The following is a 6,713-nucleotide window of genomic DNA, read 5'->3' on the forward strand; positions in this document are numbered from 1 at the left end:
ACATACTTTTAGGTCGTAAAAGTTTATCTGATCTGGCTGAGGTGTCCTGGTTGCCATGGTAACCAGGGGCCTGGGATCATTCACAGACATGCTGGCACCCAGTATGTTTATTGGGTGAGGGGTCTGTGATTATTTGTTAATCTAATTAAGAATTGATTTGTTAAATCTAATGAAAATTTGTGTGTCTGATTGTTCCAAATGCTACATAATTCCCCCCTTACGAATGTTGTTGTCCGTCCAATAGACAACAGCGAGCGATGTCAAAGGTGCAGAACTATCAGACACTCATCTGCCACTCATGGCTGGGAGACAGTGGTGGCTCTCGGGCTGTTGGTTGCCTCCAGGAGTGGTTTTGGTGCCGTGGTGGAGCTGAGCTGTGGTGATGTAAGCTGTAGCAAGGTGCGGGGTCCTCGAGCTTATGCAGCAGGTGTCAAGGCTGTGTCACCTGTCATCCTGAAGTGAGTTGGTCTGGGTAAGATGGTTGTTTGTCGATGTTGTTAGCCAGTAGGCTATCCGTGGAGCTTATGCAGCAGGTGTCGAGGCTGTGTCACCTTTCATCCTGAAGTAAGTTGGTCTGGGTAAGATGGTTGTTTTGGGTGTTGTTAGCAGTAGGCTATCCGTGGTACCTGCGGTTTGGAACAGCTCGGTTGGACTCTCACTGGTTAGAGTGCAGGTGGTTCCGGGGGTTGCAGGGAATGGTTATGGAGATCTTGTAGTGTGAAGAGAGTTTCAGACTGACCTAGTGATGGCGCCAGGAGGGCATCAGGTGGTTGTTAGCCCTCTGTGTAGCTCGAACATTACTAGAAATCTGATGTTTGCGGTGTCACTTTGCTCTTGTGGTGGCACCGACTTGAGCTTGTCTGAGTTGTGTTGGTAGAGGTTTCGCTGTTGGGCATGTGGGCCCGTTGCTCCATCCAACGTTGTCTGGCTGCTTCTGGGGTGTCGACTGGTTTTAAGGGATGCTCCTCCCTTGGAGGGGTCTGATGCTGTGTTGCATCAGGCAAGGAGTCAGAAGTTTGTCCTTCACAGTACTCCTCAGTTGAGTTTTGTTCAAGGAGCTCTTTTGCTAGTGTCAGCAGCTCCTGTAACTCAGAAGTAAGCGTGTCCAGCTGTCCTTGTGTAGCCTCCGTTGGGCACCTGTGAGAAGGGTGTGGAGGAGAATGTAGTGGGGGACTGTCGTTGGACATACCGTGGTGTTCACAGGGTGAGGACGGCCTTTTCCATGACTTCTGCCAGTGGTTGGTCTGGAACCTGGGTCTGTTGCCATGGTGATGGTTCTGTCCTCCGCTGGCTAGTGGCTTTCTGTAGAAGGGCCTTGCATTGTGGCAATGCTGGATGCCTTCTGGTGCCTGCTTTGGATTCTGGGTTGTGCAGTTCAGAATCAGTGGGCTCTTACAAATACCTTTGGTGGAGGCCTTGTGCTTGTTAAAGGCCTTCTGTGTCCGGTCACGCAGTTGTTGAATAGGCATTGTGTGGCAGGCCATAATGTCTAAATGGTGACTTACAATAGGTTGGAGGTTTCGGAGGAGAAGGCTCTTGAAGCTGGTGTTCTCCTCATCCCAGGTTCATTGCGAGCTCCGGAGTAAGCTCGTCGAAGTCTGTGGTAGTAAGCATGGGGAGTTTCAAATTTGGTGTCTAGGGCAGCGATCAGTCCGTGTTCAGAATCTGGGTCTGATAATTCCTTTATGATGGCTTGTTTAAGCTGCTGATAGTCTGATTGGATGTGTCCTGGTTGTTGGGCCAGGAAGCGTTGCACCTCTGGGCTAGAGATGATCCAGAGCAGATAGAGTCTATCTTGGTGGTTCACACTGGTCCAAGACTGCAGGTGAATGTCAATGTCTCGCAGGTAGGCGTGGATGTCATGGTCTCCTGCAAGTTCTAGTGTGAATGCAGGGACGTGTCTGTCCATTCGGTTGAGGTCTTTGAGTGTCACTCTATGTGTCATTTCAGAGTTTGTCTGAATTGATCCTTTTCCTTCTGCGGCTGCAGAGGCTTCCAAGAAACTGACTTGTGAAGTGTCAAGCAGAAGGCTTTTGCTCCCCCCTTTGTATCTGTGTACAGGGGTGAGGGGGTTTGCACTGCTGGCATTGTGATGTGCAGGAGGGTGACTTTTACTTGAGTCCATGAGCAGTCTGTAGGACTGTTTCAGTTCTTTCTGAACCGTGTCAAGCTCCTCTTTAATGTTGCAGAATTGCTGAGTCAGGGTTTGCTCAGACAGCATGCAGATGGCCTTCTAAGGCCTTAGCTCTAGTGTCTCTCTCATTAAGTTCCGCATACGCTGTTTTTAACAGTGACTTTGTGTGAAACAGTTCTCTTTCCAAGTCATGTCTGATGGCTTTTTCCAGCTGCGCTCGGTCTCCAGCAGCAGTTAGAGCCTCCTGAAGACTAGTTATTTCCTTCTGTTGCGCCATTCTGTCAGGTTCTTTGCATCTGTTCTGTGCTTTCTCTCATTGAGCAGGTGTCAGTTCCCTGTAGAACTCTGTGACTTGCAGGTTCAGTTCATTTACCTCCTGTCTGAGGCCCTTGATGGTGTGGGCCAAGGAGAAGATGATGCTGGTCAGATCCTGGTGGTTCAGGCTGGGTGTCAGGTTTCCATTTGTGTCGCAGTCTAGCTGTTCCTTTCCCTGCCGTTGCAGGTCGTTGGCTGCTTTGGCCTGAAGGATGTCCATCACAGTGCTCTGCTGAGTTTCCAGGTGGTCCTGGAGAGCTGGCAGGGCTGGATGTCTGTTGGAATGTCTGCAACATACTGGCACACTTGTGGGAACACCAGAAAGAGAGAGGCAGAAGGCAAATACAAGTACGTACAGAGGTGTTAAGCTATCTGTATGGGGGACGGCTGTGTAGGCCGTGTAAGGTGTGAATAGCTGGGGAGGGGCAACTAGTGAGGTAGGGCGCTATGTTTTTGTGTTTGTGAACAGAAAGAGAGTTTGAGTAACTTTGTTGATGGGGCTGAAAGCAGCGTAGACTGATGACTGTGCTTGTACTTCAGATTCTAAGATGGCGCCGTTGTGCATGGCCTGCCGTCTGATGTCGTCTGCGTTTCTTAGTTTGTTTATGTCTATGTGTTTTTGGTTTCTTTTATGGCAAGTCGTATCGCCTCTTTTAGTCTACGACCGGCAAACACTCTTAAATCTTCGAATTTCCTCTGAAGTGTGGAGATTCCCAATGGAGATTTAACTCCTTTCTCTGAGCTTTTACCACCCAACTGTAAATTTTTTAATCCCCCCCGCTCTGGGAGAAGGGGTGGCGGTTTGGTCTCAATTTTTAAAGATTGTTTTCAATGTCGGACCATACAAAAAACTACATATAACAGCTTTGAATTGCAGGTGCTGCTGTTGGACTCCGACACTCCGTTAGTTGTTGCTGTGGTCTACAGGCCTCCTAAGCCACACAAAGACTTTTTAACAGATTTCTCAGACTTCTTGGGGGGAATTATCCCCAATTTTGATAGATTTTTAATTATTGGGGATTTTAACATTCACATATGCTGCCCCCAAAACTAATTTGCAAAAGACTTTATCAGCCTAACAGAAGCCTTTGATTTGGTGCAGCATGTTAAAGGACCTACTCATATTAATGGACACACTCTCGATCTTATAATGTCTCATGGGTTTTCTTTGGGTGATATTGAGATATGCGATCTCAGCTTTTCTGATCACAATCCTATTTTATTCAACATACCAGTGTCATTGAATGCTGTAAAACCTCATGTATCAGCTCACCTGTCGCGGAGGATCAATGCTGCTGCCTCTGCTTCTTTTTCTTCGCTCTTTGAGGAGTTTTCCCATTCTACTGCTCTCGCTTCATCTGAGCTCAGCCCTGATGAATTGCTTTGTAGTTTTAATTCCTTCTGCACTACAATTTTGGATTCTGTGGCTCCACTGAGGACTAAATATCACAAGTTAACTCCCGAGCCATGGTTGAATAATACTACTCGGACATTTAGACAGGCTTGTAGAAGTGCTGAGAGGAAATGGAAAAAGGACAAACTACAGATTTCTTATGAAATGTTAAAAGATTCCCTTATTAAGTATCAGAAGGCGGTGAGAGTGGCCAAATCAGACTATTTGTCAACTCTTATAGATAAAAATCATAATAATCCTAGAACCCTTTTTAATACCATTAATGCCGTGTTAAACCCTGTTGTCTGTGTGTATCCTACAGAGTCAGTAGCTATGTGTGAGCGGTTCTGCCAGTTTTTTATTAATAAGATATCTGAGATCAGACATACCATCAAATCAGTTGCTGGCGATCCTGCAGGCCATTTAAAATATACAGGTGTCTTTAGTCAGTTTACACCTATTTCACTTTCTTTTTTAAATGACATTGTTAATCAACCCTTCGATATAATTCCCGCACGGTTATTTAGACTACTTACGCTCTGGGGCGTTTTTGTGTATTTTCGCCTAAATTTGACATACCCACATTCAAATGTTTAACCTACACACATACAACGGAGGAAAGGAAAAAAAATGGTGTCATTGTATAGAAAACCCTTTGAGCTACAAAATATGGTTGTAATTCTTCATAAATAACATTATATATGTTTTAAATATTACAATAAACACAAAAAAAAACGCTTTTTGATTTTTTTTTTCAGATTTTTTTTTTGAAAATCTGTTATTCAGGTTCTATTTGCTCCAGCTCTCTGCAACTTATATTGTTTGATTCCACTAGGTGCCAAGATTTGCCAGAAAAAAAGAGTCTTTTAAATAACAGCTTCGAAACAGGAAGTAGCCCAGAGTTGTAGAACATAAGAGCCGCTGGCCGGAGCTTCTATGATTTGGAGAGCGCGTGTTTTCCAAAAGAGCATCTTTTTTTCTCTGGTGCGCTTCTGTTGCGCAGCTGGACAAAACGCTATATAACTCACCGATGGAAGCACGCAGAAACGTGAAAATGGTCTTGTGTGAAAGAAGAGATCCTAATCTAAAGGCTAATATAGAGTATATAGATATTTGTGGCTGTTTGCGGCTGACTGAAGCAGTGCTACGAGTAGGAATGTAACCCATACAAAAATTTGCTTAGAGGTGAGAAATTTCACACAGCGATTCTATTGAAGATCATTCGATCTGTCACACAATGAAATAATCTACATAGTCAAATTCCTGTGAATGAGAGCTTTCTTCTGTGATTGTCACACAATGAAATAATCGACATAGTCAAATTCCTGAGAATGAGAGCTTTCTTGTGATATAGGACTTGACTGTTTTGTGAAAAATATAAAAAATACACATTCTTCGGAAAAATTATTCGCAGTCATTAGGTGGAAATTCGTGTGTGGGTCGAATACATTTCTAAGCTTCATATTACTGCTTTATCTATCATAAAACCAAAAGTTACCATATATGGACTGATACCATATAAGGAAGGCTTAGTTTAAGTAGTTTTAAACAAGTCTTCAGTGTAATGGGTCCGACACTTTTAAATTTGATCAATAAATGCTTTGAGTTAGGAGTTGTTCCGGACCATTTAAAACATGCCTCGGTATAACCCAGACTTAAGAGGCCTAATTTAGACCCCTCTGATGCATCAAATTTTAGACCTATTTCCAACCTTCCATTTTTAGCAAAAATTATAGAGAAAGTGGTTTTTCATCAACTACAAAGTTTCTTTGTCGATTACAACATTTTTTATGCATTTCAATCAGGCTTTATAAAATTTCACTCCACTGAGACGACTCTTTTAAAAGTGTTCAATGATATACTTTTAGCTACCGACTCTGGAGGTTCTGTAGCTCTGGTACTTTTAGACTTGAGCGCTGCTTTCGACACTGTAGACCACAATGTTCTTCTGGCCCGCTTAGAACTGGTAGTGGGCATTAGAGGTTCAGCTTTAAATTGGTTCCAGTCTTATCTTACGAACAGAAGTTTCTCAGTTAATATTGGCAAGTTTCACTCTTCCTCTGTACCTTTGACCTGTGGGGTCCCTCAAGGCTCTACTCTAGCGCCCATGTTATTTTCCTTGTATATGCTTCCCCTCGGATCTATCTTTGAGAAGTATGGTATAAGTTATGATTGTTACGCAGATGACACACAAATATATATTCCTTTGAAACATAAGAATGGATTAGACCCGGTGGCCGCCTGCCTCTTGGATGTTAAAGCATGGATGTCTCTAAATTTTTTAAGTCTGAATGAGAGTAAAACAGAGATTGTGGTGTTTACCCCTTCGGATACACACTGTGTACCAAATCTAAATCTTGGTGTTTTGGCACCTTATGTAAAGCCATACGTGAAAAATCTGTTGTTGGACAGTGCCTTAAAGCTTGATAGACAAGTGAAAGAGTAATCCATGCTTTTATCACCACGAGGCTTGATTATTGCAACTCTCTTTATGTGGGGATCAGTCAATTCTCCTTAAACCGCCTTCAGATGGTTCAAAATGCGGCTGCCAGAGTCCAGACGGGAGCTCGAAAGCGTGAGCATATTACCCCTGTCCTGCAGTCGTTACATTGGTTACCTGTGCACTACAGGATTAATTTTAAAGTGTTCTTATTGGTTTTTAAGTCTTTAAATGGTTTAGCACCTTCTTACCTCTCGTACCTGTTGATAGTTCACCAACCTGCAAGAGCTCTCAGGTCTGCCAACTTAAGGCTCTTAGTGGTTCCTAGAACCAGACTCAAGTCTAGGGGTGATCGAGCATTCGCCATAGCTGCTCCGAGACTTTGGAATAATCTTCCTACAGAAATCAGAACTGCCCCTACACTATCCATT

The sequence above is a fragment of the Sinocyclocheilus anshuiensis genome, unplaced genomic scaffold (genome assembly GCF_001515605.1).
Source record: "Sinocyclocheilus anshuiensis isolate Anshui unplaced genomic scaffold, SAMN03320099.WGS_v1.1 scaffold1684, whole genome shotgun sequence".
Lineage (NCBI taxonomy): Eukaryota > Metazoa > Chordata > Actinopteri > Cypriniformes > Cyprinidae > Sinocyclocheilus > Sinocyclocheilus anshuiensis.